Raw genomic sequence first — 23,463 nt, forward strand, 5'->3', positions numbered from 1 at the left:
CCCAAGTCAGGCTCTGCACTGGCAGTGTGGAGCCTGCTTGGGATTCACTCTCTCTCCCTCTGTCTCTGACCCCTCCCCTGCTCATGCTATCTCTGTCTCTCTCAAAATAAACTTAAAAAGAAACAAAAAAAAAAAATTCTCAGAACAAGAAAAAAATTTGTAACGACGTGTGGTGATGGATGTTAACTAAACTTATTGTGGTAATCATTCCACAGTATGTACAAACATGAAATCACTATGTTGTACACCTAAAACGAGTAAAATGTTATATGCCTGTGATATCTCAATTAAAAAAAAAAAACTCCATCCGCTTCTCTGCTCACTTTCCTTCTGCTCCTCTTCAACAGATCTGATTTTGAAAAATAATTATTAGGAAAGAGGAACAAGGAATACATCCTTCGGAATTCTGTGCCCCAATTGTGAGAGTCACAGAGTAAGCTCATTGTTGGTGTAACTCCATGCAAATGAATGGACTGTGAACCTCCTTAACTCAGTTGTTGGTCCCAGTGAGTGCATGCCTCACACCCTTGATTGGTTGGTTTCAAAATTCAAAGCTGTTCTTTTGAGTTTGTCACCAAACCAGACCTCAGCAAATGCCTGCTCTTTCTTGTATGGATGCACCAGCCTCGAGCTAGGAAGTCCCCTGGGCCCAGAGGTTTACAGCATGAGCTCTCAGTAGGTTGTTGTTATTGTTTCCAGCAAGCATTTTTAATGCCTTCCAAATGCCTTGACAATGGATTTAGATAGTTTAATTTCCATTGAAGCCAGTAGGCAGGGGTTGGTATGCTCTTTGGAGTTTTGTGGTGTTAGGAGAAATATGTGTGGCAAAGTATTCCAGGTATGTTTAAATTGTTAGTTATTGCTTATTCTGTTGTGCCTTCAAAGAATGTTTTTGTTAAAGAGGACACAGGGAATTTGACTGACTTTTTTGCTAAAGAGAATAGTGGGAAAACTACCTTCTCGAGATATGAAAAGAAATTACTCACAAGTTGTTGTTTTTTTCTCTGCCCCACTTTTGGCTTAGAGAATAGAGGCCTCTCCACCAGTGGAAAGGAGAAAAGAGGGGACTTTAATGGAGGGGCAGGCCCCGGGCTTCACACTGGGCCGGAAAGGTGGGCAAGCCCAGGAGGGACCTTTTAGAACAAATTCTCATTTGGCAGCTAGCTGGAGAAACCATCAAAGTCACTGGGTGATCAGGAGATTTGAGAACAAACCATGACTCCCAGCCACAATTCAGGATATGCTAAACACAAAGTAGAGCTCTCATGTAGGAGACTTCACCATTCCGCAGTATGTTCATACACATTCGTTAAATCCAAGCTACTCAGCTCTTACTGCTGGGGAGAATGGAGCTGGGAGGTGTGTCTTTTTCTTAGATTACAAACTTGGGGTAAATGCAGATCATTGCAAAGATGAGCATTTGCAATCAAATTTTGGGGTGGGTACCATGTTTGTAATAGATTACAAAAATGGCCAGAGTTTGTGTGGAAGGTTCTAAATTGTGCCTGATTTATTAATTTAAATTTTTTATTAAAATATATTTTTTAAATGTTTATTCACTTTTGGAGAGACAGAGTGTGAGCCAGGGAGGGGCAGAGAGAGAGGGAGACACAGAATCTGAAGCAGGCTCCAGGCTCTAAGCTGTCAGCACAGAGCCCGACGCAGGGCTTGAGCTCACGGACCGTGAGATCATGACCTGAGCCCAAGTTGGATGCTTTACTAACAGGTGCCCCTATTAATTTAAATTTTAACTGATGTTGGCTAAGTTTTATTGAGCCCTTATTAGGTACCAGGCATTTGGCTGTGAACTTGACATAAATTATTTCATTTAAACCTCACGGTTCTATTAAGTTGATAGATACTCTTTTTAATTGCAACATTACAGATGAGAAAAATAAGGCATAAAGAGGTTACCTGCAATTAGTCTCACAGTTATTAAGTGGAGGAGTCAAATTCAGGCAGAAAACTGCTGAGTTCCCGATCTTAAACCCTGCCCATCCCGGTCCTCCGCGTGGACCTAGGTGCAGGGTTCAGTTACAGTGCTCGACTTCAGTTCTAGCGGAGTCATGTCTGTGTAACACTGTAGTACCTTCATGATTATGATTCAGATCTTAGATTAACACATGAGTGGTGTGTAAAACATGTGACAGGAAACATGACATGATTACAAAAAAAAAAAAAAAAGCATAAACCAAGAAGCTCAAGAACTGAGGGTGAGTCTTGCCCCAGTATCAGTAAATTTGATGATGTGGGCAAACTTCAACTTCTCTGGGCCTCCGTTTTTTCATCTGCAGTTTGACTGAGTTGTCCCAGATGAGCGCCTGCTGTCATCTGGTGTGAGCACACCCCAGCGTAGGAAAAGGTAGCGGAAGCTGCTATCAGGTGACAGGCGATGAAATGGATACCAAAGGTTAATGGTCCAGTAATATGGATTTATTACTTTTAAGTTCGCTCATTTTATTTCTACCTAGTGCAGTTAAAAGAATTACATAAAATATATACAAAAGTAAGTTTGAATAGGGCTCAAGGATTTAAAGTGAAAAAGTAAAAGTCTTCTGTGTCTGCCTCACCCCCACCCACAATCCCACTGCCCATACATAACTACGGTTAAGTTTTCTCCTTTTAGAAATTGGCAATACATATACAACTATGCAGCACATCTGTGATAGGAATTTATGAAAGAATCTGCTAATTTCTTTAAACTCTCTTAATTGCAAAAACAATACGCGAGTAAAGCCACTTGTAAAAGAAGCTTCAAACAAAACCCGTTTTTAAAAAAGCACAAGACTTTAAATTAATGCATATTAAATTTTATTCCCTCCCACTGAAAAATGAATAAGGCGCTGTGCTGGAGAACACATTTGAATTGTGAAAATATAACTGTCAACATTATGGAATCATCAAAGTATTAAAATAAGCTTCCAGTTTGCCTTAGATCTTCTTAAAAAATGACAACAAAAGTCATTGAAGGCAATTCTTGCTTAAAAGTACTTTCATATGATGAAAATTTGAGGTCAAGCGTATTTCTCCATTTTCCTCTAAATGAGTTTAGACTGTTAGGAAGTGTTATGTTTTGCAAAACCTCTGAAGAGGGCATCTTGTATCTTTTCTTTCTGTTTGTTTTTCATATAGCTGGTGGGATTTTCTTGTATAATTATGGGAGTCTTTTGTTTCCCAAAATGAATTTACAAATAAATATTAGGAGAAGTTGGTCGCAGTACTCCATTCTTTGTATTGTTGCTCTGCTTCTTGTTGTGGTCTGTAACTCTTATAAAACTGTATAATTTGGGGCCGTGTAATTTTGACTCCATTCTCCGTGAGAGACAAAATGTGTGGTGTCAGGGTTAGCTTCCTCATGTTGTGGATGTTTAGAGCCTTAGAGCCATGGGAGTCTTCCCCTCCTGGGTTCTGCTTGGCATTATTAATGATTATTAATGATTGTTATTAATTATTCCATTTACTTTCACATGAGGGAATCATACCTTAGAGAGGGAGGCTGAACCCGTATCATGTGTCAAAACAAATGACAGCCAGTTGAAGATACTTTCAATACTGTCTGTCCAGGAAAAAGCCTACTGGCTTCTCTGCCAGAGCTGCCCCCAGTAGAGCGCCCAGGTGCCGCCCAGGTGTGCTTCCCAGGGGCTGGTGCTAGAAAGACCCGGAGCGCTTCTTCTTCAAACACACATGACATGCGAGTGCCCCCCGGCCTAGAGTTTTTTCTAATACAGTAGGTCCAGGGTGCGGCTCAAGAATTTGCAAGTTCCCAGGTGATGCTGCTACTGTTGGTCCAAGGTGCACACTTTGAGAACCACAGGCTCCGTACCTTCAAAAGCCATAGCAGAGAAGAATGGATGACAGGTTTGGCAGAATTAATATACTGGCTTTAGCTAGTAAGTACACACAGCCACCTCTGAATTTCAGCTACTGAAGGCAGGAAGAGCTATCTCAGGTCCAAATGTGTGGAATATGTATTGTCGTTTGATTCGTTCACTGGCATGAACTTTTAAGCAATCAATACAAAATGATGTCCACATGTGCTTTGAATTATAAGCCTTTTTTCTCTCTATTATTGTTTTGTTTTTCAGATTTTCTAAAAGCCTAGTATGATTGGTTATAGCCTGCCCATTTAACCACTTTCCACATTTCACTTTTAAAATGAAATCATCCTTCTTGCATTTAACTAATGGAAAGTTGTTCAACTTGCCAAGCAAGGTTCCATGGTTCCTGAAATAAATTTTCCAAAGAACTGGAAACTCTAGGCAGCTTTTATACAAGAAGCAGAATAGAAATGTTCAAATTTATGTGACTTTGATACATATTTTCCACGATTTGATATTTAAGTAATATCCATCACTGTATCTGAAGACATTCATTTGACTCTGTAAGATGAGCAGTTTGCATTCGAGATTTGTTCTTCGTCTTGCTTTTAAACTCCTCAAGATTATTTAAATTTATTTTTGTTCACAACTAGCTAAAATAATTGATACTGTCAGCTGACACTAATGAGTGATGATCATATATCAACCATGGCTGAGAGATTTATGGGTCTGATCCCATTTAATTATCACAACAAATCAATGAGGAAGACAGTTACCATTTTCTCCACTTTACAGGTGCTTACACCGAGAATGAAGGGTTAAATAACTTTCCCAAGATCCCTGGCTAGTAAGTGGCAGGACAGGAGCTCAGAAGCAAGGTAATTCCAAGGCCCAGGTGCTTTCCCACTGTGCAGTCACCCTTATTAAAACATGCTTTTGGAAGAGCCGTCTGTGCTCAGCATCATTAAATATTGGCTTTGCCCGCAAGAGCATTAAGCCTAAAATAGTCAACCTTATTTAGCAGATAGTGAAGGCATAAGAGCTAATCAAGCACTGAAAAAAATACAAATTGAATAGTAATATATAAATATTTCCTCTGCACAGGAAAGTTTTATGAAGGGAAAGCCATGTGTATGTGTATTAGGGACAAGAGCATGGAATGTATCCTTCCCTTAAAGTTAGGGTGGCTCTCAGGGAAGAATGTTTCAGGAGCTCCCTAATGCTGAAACATGATGTCTCGGTAAAACTAGGCTGAAAGGGCTTGTTGGTTATGGGATTTATTCTCCCAGAACAGTTTGTTTGGGAGTTGAGTAAATATTCCAGAGGGGATAGGTTCCAGCGCTGCCCAGTAGAACTTTCTGTGATGATGGAAATGAACAGCAGGGTTCCCACTAGCCACATGTGGCCAATGAGCACTTGATATGTGGCCAGTGCAGCTGAGGAACTGAATTTTTAGTTGTATTCAATTTTAGTTAATTGCAGTGTAAATAGCCATGTGTGGCTAGTGGCTATCATACTGCACAGTATAGGGACAGTCAAAGACAACAGAAGGATTAAGTAGTGGGAGGCAGGAATGGAGGCTGACATGGATGCACTTGAACTTGGGTGTAGAAAGAAACCCTTGCCAGCCCTCTGGATGGACACCTGTACAGCAATATGAGGAAGCTAAGAGACAAGTGGAGGCATAGGATTTCAGACCTGAGATGACCAGGACAGATGCAAGACTCCGAATAAAGGGAGGTAGAAGAAAGGGGGCAAAAGTGAGGCATCAGTGGTAGGGGATATGGCAGGATTTGGCACCTGGCTGATTGTGGGTGGAAGTACAGTGGAGGTTGGCAGCTGCTTCAAGGTTTCCAGCCTGGTGATAGGAAAACAGCTCCTTTTTGCAGTGTCTAATTTGTGTTGGCATAGGAACATCTAGCTTGAGATGCCTTATAGACAGAGAGTGGATCCTGAGGCTGGATCAGAGAAGCAGGTGTAGGTGGATAAATAGATTTAACATTTGCATAGAGATAATATTCAATCCATGCACAGATAATATTCAGAGTTATACAATTTAAAAAATGGCAGGAAAGTCAGTATGAGCGGAGTCGGATGAGCAAGGCAAAGTGTGGTTGGAAATGAAGTTGGAAAGGTAGACTTGTAGGTTACAGGACTACAGGAGCCAAAACTTTGGACTATATTCTGACGGGAAGCCTTGGAAAGTTTGAGAAGGACAATGAGTTTCCCTGGACTTTGTAAATGACCACTCCAAATGGGGTACAGAGAAGGAGTGGAAGCCGGGAGCTCAATTGGGGTACTCCAATATTCCAGGTGAGGGATGCTGATGGCTTGGACCAGCATAGCAGTGGTGGATATGGAGACAAGTGGTTGGATTCCAGAGATATATTTTCAAAGCAGAGTCATCAGAATTTGTTGTTGGATGAGATGTGTGGTGTGAGAGAGAGAGAGAGAGGAATCAGGGATGATTCCAAGCTTTTGCCCTTAGCAAAAGTATTTGTCATTTGTGGCGATGGGAAACCCTGAAGAAGTACCGGGTTTGCAGACAAAATCAAAAATTCAGTTTGAGACGTATTGAGCTAGAGATGCCTATTAGACATCCTAGTGGGGTTTCAAGTGGGCTGTTGAACATGTGATTCTGCAGTTGTCTCATGATTTGATGAGTTATGGTTTGCTAATGTCTTTAGGGGGAAGGAAGGAGCCAGAAGAGAAAGAGAAGCTGAGTGATAAGAGTATTCAAGAGTGGGACGGAGGTTTTAGGAAATGGGAAGTTACAGGATCCTGTTTTGGAATGGAGGTGCTGACCCAGGGGAGGAGCATGCCATTCTGGTTATGGTGTTGTTGAAACCGAAAAGGTGTTTTTTGAAGAGACTAGTGTAGTGTGAGGGTGATCGCTGAGAGAAAGGCCCACACTGGGAGGCTTTGGTATGTTCTCAAAGAAGGGAGAAGGTAGGGAAAGCAAGAGTGGAAGATGGAGAGCTCAAGGTTTAGGAGGGTTCCAACAGAGCACATGGGTAGAAGTCAAGCTACAGCATGACTTTGTTATGTATAAGTCAGTTTTTGCCTGCTCCTTGTGCATGGAAGCATTTTTAGGCTATTTAATCAAATTTTTATGCCTCAGGGTTGAATAACAGAGTGGGAAGTGTTGACTTAAATTGTTTTTTCAAGCAGGCATAAATGTCAGAATTTAGGAGAATTGTATGCTGAAAAAAGAGTAGTTTATTTTAGAAGAGGCAACTTTTTTGTAGTTTTTCTCATTTGCCTATAAGTATTTGTCACGCATAATCATCTTGCCTGCTTTTATAAATGTAGGATTTCCATTTACATGGAAATGTGTACTTCACATTTTTTCCCATCAAAATGGCCAGTGTTGAAATATTCAGTATTCTAGTTTCTTCTTGTTTCTAGTCTGTACAGGCTTTTAACCATTAGAATGTTTGCTATTAAAAAAAAAAAAGCAGGATTTTCTCTTATAGTTACTGACTTATAATGCACCCACAGGGCAGTGGAAGGGTTATGGAGGACCCTTACTTAGGGAATGATTATTTCAGAGAGAACTCTTTTGTAGTTTGCTGATTCTCACCTGACAAAGTTGACGGAGAAGTGAATGCAAGTCAATTAAGTCCATCAGACTCACAACTTTTATCAGATAAAAGACTTGGGATAGAGGGTTTATATATTGTTTATAGATAAATCTTTACATCACGTACTGATTCACCAGTCCATCCTGTTCCTGAACCAATAATTAATAGCTGCTTAAATAGATAAGATTAGAACTCCTTCCATGGGTCCCGATCTAGTGCTTCTTCCCTTGGAGCATTTGTTGGAATGGCCCCATTGTCAGAGGTCTTGGGGCACTAATTGGCAGGGACTCGATCTTGTCCCCCTTTGTCTCCTTAGAGTAGCTCCTGCGACTGGATTACACTTACGTCTCGTGGGTTGGCAGTAGGGAAGAGGACTTCCTTCCGACACTCGTGCTCAGGCAGCTGTTTCTCTTTCTCCAAAAACACCCGTTTCCCCAGCCCCCAGCTGGTTCCTCCCTGCTAGAAGCCCGAATCCGCCAAAGTCACTGCTCGACCAAGTTCACCCTGTGACAGTACAAGTTACTCCGTTGCCCTTTCCTCCTCCTAAGCTTTCCCGAACATAAGCTTTTATCCTCTCTGTCAAGAGCTTACTTTGCCATCTGGTTTCCCTTCCCCCATAAATAATCCCATTTTTCCCCCACCAGACTCCCAGGACAGAGGCGTGCCCCGTATCATATGCTTGTACTGAGCATTCTTTCAGTGCTTTTCACTTGCTTGACCTTTTAGTTCTTTTCTTTCATCCCTATCAGGATCTCCAAACTGAGGTCATGGAAGGTCAGAGTTAAAAACGACATTGACTGAGTTGACTGAGCACTTTTCTACAGAAAACCGAGCACCACGCTTTGTGGGTATTCGCAGAAATTTTGCCTAGTCTGCAGTGACCCTCGCCACACATTTGCTTCACTATTTTTGTTTCACGGTTTAGAGGCCCTGGTGATAGGAGGGAACTATAAATAAGAACAACCCTGAGAGTGATAGGATGAGCTCAGATGATCCTTAACTTTTTGGCCTTTCTCTTGGTTTAGAATTCCTCAAGGCCTATTATAGTGACTTATTTCACTTGACTCAGAATATCAGGGGTTTGGAACGCCCGAAGTCACTTACAGAAAGGACTCATGGTTAGGCTGTTTGTCCACTTGCTGCTTATTGAAATATCTTTTATTATGATGCTCAAAGTAAAGAGAGGGTGAAGTGGGCACTAACTTAATGATATTTTACAAACACGTAATTGCACTTAGGGAGTTCAGCATTACGTGAGTCGTAACACGAAGTGACTAAGTTCTCCACTTCTCTTTTGCTTGACAAGTTCAGCTGTTATTCAGCAGATTTTCTCCATGGGAAGTAACTTTGTTCTTTCTAAGGATGAATGAGTACCTTGATACTAATGGTTAGTGTGTTGGAACTTAAACATATTAAAGAGTTAATTCTTTAAAAAAACTTATTAGTAGACATGCACTACCCACAAAGAGATTTTGAAAATAATCTCTTCTGAATGGTGATTATGATATGTAGTCATGCAGATATCTTATTCTGAGAGTTCCACGGTATAAATATCGAATCAATCTCCTTTAGTAAGAAATACTCTGTGCATGTCTCTGTGTGTGTACGTTTATATTTTGCAGTGGTAATATTTTCATCATCGAGAAAGCCTGCGTCATCTTTCTTTGACCCCTGACGGCATCCGGAGTGTGGAAGGGCCACTGATATTTCCTCATAAACAGAGTCGTAGGCTGTGGCTTTTACACAGACATCCGAGGAAATGCCATTGCCACCGCAGCCCTTGCTTGCCCACCGTAGTAATTGCAGTCACCATCCAGAACATTATTCCTTGTGGCTAATTCATCATGCTCCTCTTTGCTTCCCTTCCCCTTGTGAGGGCTTGGAAGATAAATTACACTCAAGAGTTAGAGTTTATCCACAAGGTCACACCACAGGTTGAAGAAAGAAAACCAGAAATTTGCACAGCTACCCTTTATCTTAATTTCTGGCCCGTGCTAAACCTCTTAGGATCTATATCCACATCATGTGATGGCCTGGAACTCTCCGTGTTTCAGTCGACCAGAGAGAACGGTGGCAGTTTCATTTCCATTTGCATGTTTCCTGGCCATATAGTAGAAACCATAAAAGAATGAAATGGTCAGATCCCTAACCTTTCCATTTCTTTGCTTTATAAATGAATAACAGTGATCTAAAAGTGAAAGAATGTAGCTAACCAGTGTCATTTGGGATCTTCTAAAGTAGTACGGAAACTCTGCATTCTTCAGACCAACTTGTGGCACGCCAGCACATTCCTCTCCGATGAGGTGGAGGGATACTGGTGGCGGGGCTGGGGTTTGGAGGGCTGGGGCGGGGAGCTGCTGTTTAAAAATACATTTAATTATATTCCTTCTCTGCAGTAATATTGATACCATTTTTAGCCCATTACAAATACTGTGATTTTCATTTAAGTCATGTCCATTATCTTATTGACCTAGTTTTTATTTTGTAATCAAAATGTTCTATTTCTGGATAGGTTAGCCCAGAATCCTTTTTTTTTCTTTTTTAAAGGTTATGGACCTTTTGTGGAGTTTTGTTTGGTTTTGTTTTGTTTTTCTGTCATATCTGCATACAGATGGGCTGCCTCTGTGTTTGCTGTATTAGGGAAAATGGTACGGTATTGCTCTCTAGAAGAGTGAGGCTTTTCTCTATTTAATTTGGCAGGATGCCATGGGACCTTACCTCTGGTGACATTTTTGGGAAGCAGATGGTGAAGGAGCTATGAAATTATATTACTATCCAAAATGAGAGGTAGGGGTGCCTGGGTAGCTCCATCGGTTAAGTGTATGACTCTTGGTTTTGGTTCAGGTCAGGATCTCACAGTTTGTGGGATCGAGTCCACGTTGGGCTTTATGCTGACAGTGTGGATCCTGCTTGGGATTCTCTCTCCCTCTCTCCCTGCCCCTCCCCTGCTTGGCTCTCACTCTCATTCTCTCTCTCTGTCTCTCAAAATAAATAAATAAACTTAAAAAAATGACAGGTAGAGGTCTGACTCTTTCTTCCCCTTCTTTCTCTGCTCTTTGGCACTTTCCCTCTTTTCTCTACTCAGAGGATTGCACTTCTATTGGACCTTGCCTTTTCTCTGTTTCTTCCCCTCCTGTTTTCTTCCTGCTCTTTTCCTTACCTTCTCTTGCCTGCACTGTAGGCCCACTTCTTCATTTCCTTGCTCTGGCCGGAAGCTCACTCTGGGGAGACCCCTCCCTAGAGATGCCCGTGGGGTCTGTTCTACCAGCTCATCTTTCATCAGTGTCTAATCAGGACCTTGAGACCCCTGAGGAGCACTCCATGTTTCCTTTCGGTATTATTTCTCAGTGTCCTTCTTGACATGAAGGTACCTTGCTCTCTCCTCCAGACAATGACTAGAACTAGAGAATGTTAGGATTTAGAGCAACCAGACATGTTATTTTGCAAGTGAGAAGGATAAGGCCAGAGAATGATTTCTCCTAAGATTCAAAGGGAATTTAATGGCACAGTCAAGTCAGCGACCCCATCTCCTGCTTTGGGGGTTCTCCTACTTTCTTAGCCAGAAAGTCATATAGGTGTGGTGCCTGGTTCCTTTTAGCACTCGTTTCTCTCCATCACCATCAGCCTTCTCAAATATTTTCTGTGTAAATGTATTTTAGAGGAACTGAGTCTTTAACGTGACACTTTTCTTGTCAAAAGAAGACACAAAAGATGCAGTGCAGTAACAGGAGTCTCTCACTGAGTTGTTAGGGATTTTCTCAGGAATGGTATTTTGCTCCAGGTCATTTCTGTTGATGTATTCATTCCTAAGAACCGGTAGATGACTATGACATATAATATTTGAGCTTGAACTCCTTCCTGCCTAACTGGAGTCTCTCTGTTAATCAGGAAACCACATTTAAAGCTGTGTCCTGAACTCTGCCCAGCATGTCAACTTGGCCAGGAAGGATAGGGAATTCCTACTGGTAGCAGCCACTGGGGACCAAGGGAGTAACTAGAGGTCAGATAGGGGCTTAGCAAGGAAGCCACTGGCAGCACAGGGTACATTTCAGCCACTGGGATTGTCTCTTGTTTTCTGAATTCCCCCTGTGGTTGAGGTTGGACAAAATCCAGGCTATCAGTCCCCTGGGCCAGTGACCCTACGCTTTGGAATTTTATGATCTAACAATGTTTTTAATTGAGGAGGCTCAACATAGGGTTGTTAGCTTCTATCCTGAGAAGTAAGGATGTTAAAAAAAAAAAAGCAATAGCAAAATTGCCATGTAATGTTATAGTCCTTTCCTGAAAGAAAAGATATTTTAATACCAGAAGTAGGAAGAATATAATCTCAGAATAAGGGACCGTCCTCTATACCATACCCATATAGCTTCCGGGAAAACTCCTATTGTATTGTCCAGATTTTTCTTATTTAGCCACAGGCCAGCATAAGTTTTGTCCCAGAAGCAGTGTTGGTGTGTGATACGTGGACTCCACAGCCTTCCTTCTGGGGCTGGTAAGCCCCTGCCGCTGTCTCCAGGGAGAATATAGAAGGATGCGTGAAGAACATGGCACAGAGAACAACCCATCAGTGTCTGACACAAACATAGTAAGTGCTCAGTAAATGAGCACTTTTATTCTCTCTTAGAGAAGTGAATTACCCTAGATGACTATTTCAGGTTGGATTTCAAGGGACACCGCTCTTGTTTGGCTCGCTTTCATTGTGGACTAGGGTCTGATCTTCTGCTTTATAGATCTTTAGTGTGATTTCATCAGTTGCCTCATGGAAGGTTGGGAAAGACTTGCACTTCCTAAGTTCACAGGAGGCTAATCCATAAACAGAAATGCCAGTTCATTATTTTGCAGATAGACAATATGCTTTTTCAGGGACCGCATCAATAGATGGGTCTGCCCAAGTCCCATGGCCTCCCCACAGTGGGGGAGGGGAGGGGTGAGTGCTGGGGTGGAGGCAATCACGGCATACACTGTCCTTGTTTATTCACTGAATTTATTCCAGCAAGCTGATTCAGGTAGAACCCATTTTATTTCACTGGCATTGTTTTCTCTCTTTCCTTTGGACATTCCTTTTCATTGAGAGACAGTAAAGCATAATGGTTAAGAGCAGAGGTTCTGGAGCCAAAATGGCCACGTGAGAATCCACACACCTACCAGGTGTGTGACCTTAGGCAATTCATTTGACCTCTTTGTGCTTTAATGTTGTCTTCTGTAAAATGAAGGTAATAATAATTGAATTTGCCACATAGGTTTGTTTTGATAAGGAAAGGAGTTGATACATGTAATGTGCTTCGAGTGTTTGGCAAATAATAAATGATCAGCAAATATTTATTATTTTTATATTGTTGAGGAAGCTAGTTTTATGGTGGGACATGGAAAAATGAATAAAAATTAGATTGCAAGATTTTAGATTCTAAAGGGTTAGACTTTTTTTGTTTGAGAGAGAGAGAAAGAGAGAGAGAGAGGGTGCAAGTGAGTGAGGGGCAGAGAGAGAGAGAGAATCCCATGAGGGGCAGAGAGGGAGAGAGAAGGAGAGAAGTGGGGCTCACCCAGAGTGTGGGACTCATGGTTTTTTTTACTGGAAGCAGGGCTCAAGCTCACCCGATGTGGGACTTGAACTCACAAATCATGAGGTCATGAAGTCCAATGCTTAATGACTGAGCCACCCAGGTGCCCTTAAAGAGTTAGATTCTTACCCTTAACTTCCCTTCCTATAGAATTCAGCTCTCCAATAATCTTTAGTTTCTGTGTTTTTTTTAAGTAATTAAAATTTTCTTTTATTTTTAAAGTTTTATTTTATTTATTTTGAGAGAGAAAGGGAGGGAGGGCCAGAGAGAGAGGAAGAGAGAGAATCCCAAGCAGGCGCCACACTGTCAGCACAGAGCCTGATGCAGGGCTTGATCTCATGAATCACGAGATGATCACCTGATCCAAAATCAAGAGTCAGTCGTTTAACTGACTGAGCTACCCAGGCGCCTCTTTAGTTTCTGTTTTTACCCTTCATCAATTCAGTAGATTTCCATGTCACATCACTGTGTCTAGATGGTTTTTCATTGATGACATTTTTGGTTGGCTATTCTCTGTTGACATATGGAGAGATACTTTGAAGCTGTCAATGGCTTTTCTCCCCAGGATACTTGTTTGGAGAAGCTTCTGTTCTTGGTGTGGTGGACCCCTCTCAGGGTGTCTTCCCTAGGTCATCCCTTCCTGGCCTTTCCCCCTTGAGTTTGGACTTGCCTTATTTGGCAAGGGAGAGGACCTCCCTAACTCAGCATGAACCTCTCTGCTGAGATACAGAGAGGTGCTGAAATACTTGCACAGATATCTTCTAAAATAAGTAGCAAGAATTATAGTAAAGCTGATTCTAGGACTACCTTTTTATGTGCTTTTTCCTGTTTGCCAAGCCCACAGGGCAAGGTGACAGATAACCTGATTTTTTTTTTTTTTTTTTTTTTTTTTTTTTTTTTTTTTTTTTTTTTTTTACCATTTCTCCATTCCCTGGAGAAACTTAACATCTATTTTCCAGTGGAAGTCAATGCCACATTGACTGGTACTCAGGATGCCTTTTATAGGAATGTGTGCATTCTGTTTAATCTATACATGTGTCTAATCATACCTGTAGTATGATCATTTTTCAGTTTCTTCACTAAACTCACAGTGATACATTATAGTTAATAATGGCCATTAAAATATTTTACTGTAAAATATTCCAGATACATTGGCCACTGAAACAGACTGGTCCACCCACCATCTATCTGTGGTGTAATAAGAAACTGAAACTGATAATTAGCTAAAATTTTGCCTCCATAAGTAACACTACCATGCCGTTCTTGTAGAAAGAAGTTTCCCCACTGCTCTGTTACATTCCCATCCCTTAAAGTGCAGGTTTTCTCCCGATTCCTTTCTTGCTTTCCAAGGCAGCTAGAACTAACTATGTGATGGGCTGTTTGTCTTGCTTGTTTGCTGCCAGTCAAGGTCAGAGAGATGCTAGGTTTATGGAGGGGAAGAGCGGAGGTCGGCTGGAAGCGCTATTTCTAGCTTTGTAGTCAAGGTTTTTTTTTTGCTGAGAGCATTGCAGCCTTACTGTCAAAGTTGTGCTGGGTTCTCTGCTAAGGCATAGACACCTGTCTGTCCTCTGCGGTGGTACAGTCACATCAGATGACCACCAGCTCCTTCCTACGGGCCAGCTGCACCAGTAGGACAGTCAGCCTTGCAGAGTAAGTGACAGTTTTAGGAAACTTCCTGTGAGGACTGTTGAAATGAGCCAGTGCAGAGCCAACCTCCTTTCCACCTATCTCTTGGAAGCGAGAATGTCCTCTTTGGGTTCTACTTTGCAATTCTGTACATCTGGATAGTCTAAAGATTGCATGGTGGGGAGATCCTACTCATCCCAGGAGCTGAGGACCTACAGAGTGAAGATGCCTTTAACAGGTCAGTTCAATGTTAGGAACCTAAAGTTCCAGGACCTTGAGGTCCAGGTTCCAGGACCTTGAGGTCAAGAATATTCTTTAATTGAATCACATGATTCGATGTGAGAGGAGCTTGAAGGGAAGGTGTAATTATTTAGCTCTCCAATTAATCATAAATGTTTACCTAGGGCCACAGAACTCCCAGACCTCCTCACGGAGGCTCAGTAAGCCCCTTGTGATCCAGATTCTCCGGCAAGGCCTCAGCCAGCCGGAGATTCAGCCTCCTTCTTTGGGCAAATGACTGCCAAGTCCCGTCTCCAGGTAGCCTTCATCCTGACAGCCCTGAAAGCTTGTTTGACATTCTGCTCTGGGTAGGTAGCCATCTGGCCCTACTGCAGTCAACCTACCCACCAACAAGAGTCTCTTCCATCCAGCCATTGCCTACAGCCTGACCTCTCTGTGCCATTTGTGGCTCTACCCTCTTCCCATTGCAATGTCCTTACTTTTCACTTTTGTTTCCACTCTCACATTTTTGAAGATTACATTCATTAGAAGAGAAGTCAGACTGAGGAATTAGGAGTATGCCCTGGCTGGGTACATTTTATGTGCTGTGGAGGAGGTAGAGGATGAGCAGAATAGGGGCCAGGCTGGTGCTTAGAAAAGGATGACACTGGGCAAGCCACCTGGCTTCTTTGAGGCCTGGTTCATGCACCTGTAAATAGTGGATGCCTCACTCACGGGGTGCTTGTGAGGACCTGATGTCACAAGTGATGAATCAGACAAGGAGATAAATGAACCTGAGGAACCAAGCATCCAATTTATCTTTGCCTCTCTGGGTTATAAACAGGAGATGTTTAGGATTGCAGGTCCACATTTCTGTGTCTGTTTTGGGGTCCCTTATGTGACCAAGAACATGGAGAATGCTAACATTTATTCAGCACACTGGAGTCACCCAGGTACCTGGGCTGTGCTCAGCTGCTCGAGGGTTGAGGGGATCAGTATCTCCATAGGCCTGTGATGCTTTTGAGATGTGTCATAGTTAGGAACTCAGTCTCACAATTCATGAGAGACCTGCCAACTTCCCTGGTGGTACCCATTCTTATCAGGATCCATTCTTATCATTCTTAATCACACAAAAGTTTGTGTGTATGGGGGGATTTTTTTGGTGGTGATGTCTGGTTGTTTTATGAGCCTTCCTTTATCTGGACTGTGAATAATCAACTGATGAATCCTTATCCCTGTTCTCATTCTTCAGCAAACATTTCCAGGGGATGCTCTACTTGGTGCTTTAGGGTAAGAAAGATGGATAGAGCACCTGAAAACGAACACACACACACACACACACACACACACACACACACAGTCACAGAACCCAACTGTCAGAGTACCGGCTGCCTCTGGACTCTGGAAAGTTCCTTTGGAAACTTACCTGTGCTGCATCTCCACCTGGAACTATGCTTGAGACGGCCTCAGCTCCCTGTATAACAACACCCTGGGACAGAGTTGAGGTGGCCTAGTGTCATCACTGGGGGGTGTGCCTGGGGCTGGGAAGAGGAAGTGGGGAAGTGAGCCAGGCCTACTCTAGAAGTCCCTTGTCAGTCTGCCTCCCCCGGTCGCAGGGTCTTAGCTAATCTCATTTTCCAGGCTTCACCGCTATCTAAGCTCTTCTTTGCACGGTGCTGTGTTGTTCTCGAATTACCTTACTTCCTTTTGTCCTCATAGGAACATGGGATGTAGATATTATTTTTATTTTCTCCATAATTAATGGAGGGAACAAAGAGTCCTCTGAGAAACTGGTCAACTTGTTCTGGAAAGTGATAGGCTGGGGACATAAGGCCAGGCCGTTGTCACACTGTCATCCACATCTCTCTAGGGACATTCACCCCTGCACAAGTTTTGCCACAGGTGTCTTCTGTTTGCAAAGAACAGGAGAAAGTTCCTTCTACTGCTGAGGAGTGTTCCTCGGGAGGTTGTGGGAGCAGGAGCCCAGGGGGCTGTAAGTCTCCAGGACTGGAGCAGCACTGTCCAGGAGGACTGCAGCTCAGCAAAGCGAGGAGACACCTTGATCCGCTGGTGGTGGATGTGCCAGTCATCACGACTCACTCTCCAGTTCGGCTAACTTAGACTTTCAGTGTGCTCTGGGTGGAATGACTGGATATAACATCAACTTAAGAGTTTTAAAAAAATGTAGAATCTCGTGATGTCTTTTTTTTCTGTTCTTTTAATGTTTATTTATTTTTGAGAGAGAAAGCACAGTGGGGGAGGGGCAGAGAGAGAAAGAGAGAGAGAAACAGAATCCAAAGCAGGCTCCAGGCTCCAAGCTGTCAGTGCAGAGCCCGATACAGGACTCGAACTCATGAACTGTGATATGATGACCTGAATTGAAGTCGGATGCTTAACCAACTGAGCCACTCAGGCACCCTTCATGATATCTTTTAGTAGCACCCCTCTTGAACCACATTTATAAAGTAAGCCATTTTATAAAGTGAGATCCTTGCACAGTTTTTCACCTGTGACTTTGAACGGCTTATATCAAACTTGAAATCCAAGCATACATGTCCGATCCTTTTCGCCACAGAGTTGTTTGCCTATTAAAATATGCATTTGTGTGGGCAGACATTGAAAGCCCAGGTAAGCCAACTAATGACACAATATTTGTATCTCCTTTTAGTCCTCTGAAGGGGTCTTTTCCCTCTTGGACTTGATCAGCAAGCTCATGTCTCATGAGTGGTAGGAACATGAAGAAAACAGGAGGTACAGCCAACTTTGAGTCAAACACCAGGATTCTAGACTTCAGGCTAATCACTTTTTTCTTTTTTTATATATAAATTTTTTTAAGTTTATTTATTTATTCTGAGAGTGAAAGCCTGAGTGGGGGAGGGGCAGAGAGAGAAGGGGAGAGAGAGAGAGAGGGGGAGAGAGAATCCCAAGCAGGCTCCACACTGTCAGCATGACACCTGACGTGGGGCTCGAACTCATGAACCATGAGATCATGACCTGAGCCCAAGTCAGACGCTTAACTGATTGAGCCGCCCAAGAGCCCCTCACTTTTTTCTGAGCCTCAGTTTCCTTATCTATCAAGCAAGGTTGTAATAATGATACCACACAAGGGTAGCATTTGGAAGTGCTTTATAGATAGAGACGTGTGATTCAAATCTTATCTTTCAGTCTATATGCATTTTTATACCAAGGACAAGGATCTACATTTACTTGCCTTATGAGATTAAAACAATATAGAATAAAAATTTTACATACCTCTACTTCAGATAGGCAATGTACAGTCTATAGATTTCTTTGTTGTCATTTTATTACTGCAAAGTTCAAAGCCCCGCCCTTGGTGTCTATCATACTCCCAAGTCTGTAACTGGTTAGTCAGGTGGTTAGGACACAGCACCGATTAGCACATAAGAGCAGACCACTGAGGTAGACCGTTGGGGAATCTAGCCCAGTGTTTTCTATTCTGTGAACATTGCTTCCATTCCAATCAAGGCCAGCATTTGGATCATCTATCTCTTCATTAACCTCAGTCCTGTGGTTAGTGAATCTGTCGTGGATTCATTCCCTGTGCATGCAAGTTAGCTTCATACTATTCCATGGCCAAGGGTCGCACCCAGAGCCTCTGCCAGCTGTTTCCACGTGTCTGCTATTGGTTGGGAAAAGGTTGGCGGGAGAGTATGTGTGATGCATGCAACTCTGTCCTCACTAATGGAAAAATATGTTCAGATGGTCTGAGGCATCTCTGTTTTGTCTGAGGACAAAACATGGACAACTTACATGGACAACTGTGTACTAGGTGCCTAATGCTATTTATCCTCTCAGGGAGCAGAATTACCAGGAGTGCAGGCTAGCTAACAAGAATAGATGATTGAATGCAGTGCTTTATTCACTGTCGGGGGAAAGTAATAGGCATTGAGATCAGCGGCTGCCATTCTTACAAAGAAAAGCAAGAGCAAGGGACTGGGGCCCTGAAAAGATGGTCAAATAGGAGCGACTCTCAGGCACAAGGACATTCAGGGGCTTTTCTGCAGCCACACGTGGCAGTTCTCACCCTGGGGTTCTTTAAGTATGCCTGTGACCAGTGTTTTCATCACTAAGATGTAGATGGAGAAAGCAAGCATAGTTAAGTTAGGTAATCTATTCGGCCCAGCAAGATCATGGCAGATTGAAGGACGCCTGTGGATCCTTTGCTCCATTTAGTCAGAGACTTGACAGGGTTGGAGGTGGAGGTGGATGGGTGGAGATCCGTAGTAGCTGAGATTGAGGCTTGCTCTTTCTCGTGTTCTCACCAAAAGGGTGTGTGGTTATTGAACATATTGATGGAGACCCCTACTGGCTGGGACACTTATTGGCGTCCCACACAGTCCCCAGGGAGAGTCCTTGAGGCTACTCTTCAGCTCCCTCTGCACAGGCTGTGGAGCTGCTGATGGACTCGTGGGTCTCCACACCCCATGCCACCCCCAGGAGGTCTTGACACCAAAAGGGATGCCCTGGGAAGGGCTGCCAGAATTTCCTGTGCTGCTGGGGCAGGAATCCAAAGGTCACAGACTCTGCAAAAGCACCGCCTTTGTTGCTCAGTGGAAGGCCCAGACCACAGGGGTCCGAGTTAATTGGCCACACTGGGGAAACAACTCTATTGAAGTTGGACAGAGCAGGATGAAGGAGAAGTGACTGAACTGATTAGGAATGGGCTAAACTGAAGCGCTAAGCTGTCCCAAATCCTTCGTGGAAGGAAGCAGGATGTAAATAATAAATCATAAATAAATAAAATGCAAGAGCTAAATAAAGGCCCTTTAAATATGCCACCCCTCACAGCTGCTAGTGTTGCAAAGTGGCCACAGAGTGGAATTGGCCAGTAAGGATGATTGTGGGCTCTCACTCCTTGCCCCGGGGGCTGGATTCAGCTTCAGATACTTTTCATCCAAAACCTGTTTATGAGTGATGATGAGTAAAATGATAGACTGGGGTCCGAAGTAATGAATCAAGGCAACTAAGCCAATTTTTCAGTCTAGGTGGAGTTTTAGGGATTAAAGATTTTCATCAAATTATCTTCAGATACAGTGTGAACCTCCATATCTCATGAAGCACCATCAGATAAGTACACACACGCACACCATAGATATGTATATATACTCTTATAGACATATACACATACATATGCATATAACTGAAAGGCAGAATATATAGTATATATAATATAGAAGTATATATATACTTTAAAATATATAAAAATATATAAAATATGTACTTTATATATAATATATATTTTACATATATTTATACTTTATATATAAATATATATTTAAATACATATACTTTACATATAAATATAAAATAATAAAAATATTTGTATATGTTATGTATGAATATAATAAAAATATAAACTATATTTACATATATATGTTTTAAAGTATAGGTGCTTATATAATACATACTTATATATACTTCTATAATATATATTCCGCCTTTCAGTTTTTCTCTGTTTGGTCAAAAGCACCACTACTTTTTCTTTCTGTTCTGTTTACAGCAGTGTTACTGCATCTTATGAGGGAGTTTATCCAATAGTCTATAAGATAAAAATTGAGCAGACAAAATTACCCTTGAGCGCCTTAGAAAGGCATCAGGTTAGAGACTAACCTACAGTTCCTCCCTAGGGCCAACCTGATTGGTTTCTTCCCCTCCCGCATGTGAATAGATCATTAGCTGTTTCTTTGGTTGAGCCTCAACTGAGATTCAGAGAAGCTCCCTGGGTCCATCTCCAGTCAAGCATGTACCCTCCTCCCCTGGCAAGCGTGTGCCCTCCTCCCCCGGCAAGCGTAGCAGATGCCTGGGTGCCCTGTGAGGCAGCTGCTATCCATGGACCCTCCCACTTCCCCGATCAGTGCAGTCAGAAGCCAACTGCAAGCTGTTTGTTCCCAAACCTGTTTACACCAGTTGTACTTTTTCCATTTAAGACATGTAACTAAATATTATGTAAACACATGATATATGAGTGTGAAAAGGAGAGGTGTTCCTATGAAGCTACACCGTTGTCTTGGAAAGACTTGTCAGTGATGAACAGAAATTGTGGACAACTTAAGTATAAACAAGATAACACTAAAAGATTGTGGGGAAAGTCATAAAAATCTAGGCGGACTCTGCAGTCAGATTGCTTTTCAGCTGTCTTTGGATTTTGTATCTTCTTTAAAGAAACTGGAACCTGAAAATCATAACAGATTTCTGGTTTATACAGGAAATTGGGAAATTCCAGACAGTGGACCCATCTTCAAAGACAAGGCATTGCTCCTGTACCGAATCCGTGAATGAGTGCACACTCATTTATATATCTGTGAATATAGTGCTCACTTTGGCAGCACATGTACTAAAATTGGAATGATGCAGAGAAGATCAGCATGTCTACTGTGCAAGGATGACACATAAATATCTGTGAATATATAATAAATATCAATGAATATATACATACATATAATGAGAGTATCATTTTTATGATTCCATGCTTTAACCAGTTTTTTAGACTATCAACCCAGTCATGTTGAATTGGAGAATTTCTCTTGTGGCTGTGGTTTGCTGTGTAAAATACACCCATCCACTAAGCATGTCAAGATGCTTCTCCTATGCAGATTACAAGAGAACTGAGCCAGGCTTGGGTGAAAGCAGCTAAGGGACATCTCCCTTAGCATGTTCATCAAGGGCCCTTGTAACAGGGGGACACTGTAGGCAATACTGTTTACACAAGCTCTCTGACCGCACTCACTAACTTTCTCCCACCCTCTTTCTCTCTCCTCCTCTCTTTTTCTCTCTACGTCCCTCTCCTCTCTCCCTAACCAATGTAGTCTCCCTAACAAAGAAGAAGTCTACATTCTTCTAATGGAGAAACCATTTGGAGTCGAACAACAGTATTTTTCAAAGTACTTGTTTTCAAGAAAGACCATCTTTGGCTTAAAAAGATTTGAAGTATTTATTTATGTGAACCCAGCACACACACACACACACACACACACACACACACACACACACACACACGGAGAGAGAGAATTCCTTTAAATAATGAGATCATGAGGTTTATTAATATGTGAATTAATTAGATAGTTGAGGAATATACCTATTTCTCATGAAGTGAGATCAGGATATAATGAAAGAAATCTTATCTTAGGTGTCCTAAAATCCAATGTGATTTAAGGTTATTTTCTATCCTCTTTGGTCTAAAACATTTTGGAAAGACCTTCCACTGTCTCTGTGCTCTGTCTAGACCCTATATCAGAGTACAAACAACTGCAGGAAAAACGTAAGAATGCCTGTAGATACTGGACATGCTAACAGAGGTATCTGAGAGCCCTCAGGAAGAATAATATTTTACCATGAGGTGGTTGTTGTCTTTAGCAACAGCAGCTGTATGAATGTGCTTTAATTTTATGCTAACGTGGAATGCTTAAAATCATAAAACAGGTATGATTATTGGGTTCCTATTCACCCAGGGAACGCAGATCCCAAAGATAAGTGTGCCAGAACATGAACTCCGTGGGAAAGCATGAATCTACCTACCTCCAACACATAAGAGACCGTCCTTCATTTCAGTAATAGCTCTTAGGGGGTTAATTTTGATAGATTGTGAGGGTATTTTATTCTAGCACATAAACCAGATGCTTCTCTCAAGTTAGTGGGGAACAACTGATGGCTGCCAGATTAACTAGAAAGGAAATGTTTCTCTCTGCAGTTCTGGGCAATAATGCAATTTAATGGCATTTCACCTGGGTGGACTTTTAAGATGGATGTATTTGTCTTTTGCCTCTCAGGGCATAGGTCCAAATTTGGAGCAGATGGTGGAAAAGATGGATGGCCACAGAGATCTCCAGGTGAAATTGGTTGGATGTCCGCAATCCTCATTAATTCCTGGTTGACCATCATCCATCTCGATCTCTCTGACCCTACGTAATGAACTCTGATTTCCGAGGATTGTCTGGGTCTAGAATCACCAAAATGTGCTGACTAAAATCTGAACAGATTGAAAGAAGAACTCGCCTGATATTTCAGGCCTTTGGAAGAAAGGGGATGTCTCAACCCCCTTTCTGGTCTCAATAAGAAATCTTGTTGTTCTGACTTTGAGCTAGTGGGTTTCTTTCCTGGTAACGAGACACAACTGGGCAGGGTATGGACTCTCAAGCTCAGGGAGTGAGTTTAAGAGACAGATTTTTTCCACTGTTGTTCAGGTAAAAGAGAGACTTTTTTTTTTTTTAATTTTTTTTAGTTTATTATTTTAAGAGAGAGAGAGAGCATGCAAGCAGGGGAGGGGCAGAGAGAGGGAGAGAAATAGAATCCCAAGCCGTATCGCCAGTGCAGAGCCCATCACAGGGCTCAAACCCACGAACCATGAGATTGTGACCCAAGCTGAAACCAGGAGCCGGACACCCAACTGACTGAGCCACCCAGACGCCCCAGAGTTTTTTGGTTCTTAGATTAAGTCTGACGAGGGTCTCGTCCCTCATGACCAAGCAAGACTGACAGTGATCACCCAAGCTGTGGAATGAGGTATGAGAAGAAGCAGATGATTGTGGGGAAAACCCCAGAAGCATTGTTCTAGTCTATGGAGGTAAAGAGGGGACCCCCAAGATCAATGGAAGGAGGGGTCCATGGAAAGTACTAGAATCAGCAATGCTTTGTGGATTT

The 23,463-nt window shown here is 42.3% G+C and overlaps 1 protein-coding gene and 1 non-coding gene across 4 annotated transcripts in view; both read left to right on the top strand.

Annotated features, from left to right (window-relative positions):
- Nucleotides 1–23,463, top strand: part of SAMD4A (sterile alpha motif domain containing 4A) — a 215,082-nt gene that overhangs the window by 70,402 nt on the left and 121,217 nt on the right. The window lies entirely within an intron of this gene.
- Nucleotides 21,137–21,244, top strand: LOC115517350. Its single transcript, XR_003969813.1, has one exon. It is a non-coding gene; the product is annotated as a U6 spliceosomal RNA (small nuclear RNA).

Source organism: Lynx canadensis, chromosome B3 (assembly GCF_007474595.2).
Source record: "Lynx canadensis isolate LIC74 chromosome B3, mLynCan4.pri.v2, whole genome shotgun sequence".
NCBI classification, from domain to species: Eukaryota; Metazoa; Chordata; class Mammalia; order Carnivora; family Felidae; genus Lynx; species Lynx canadensis.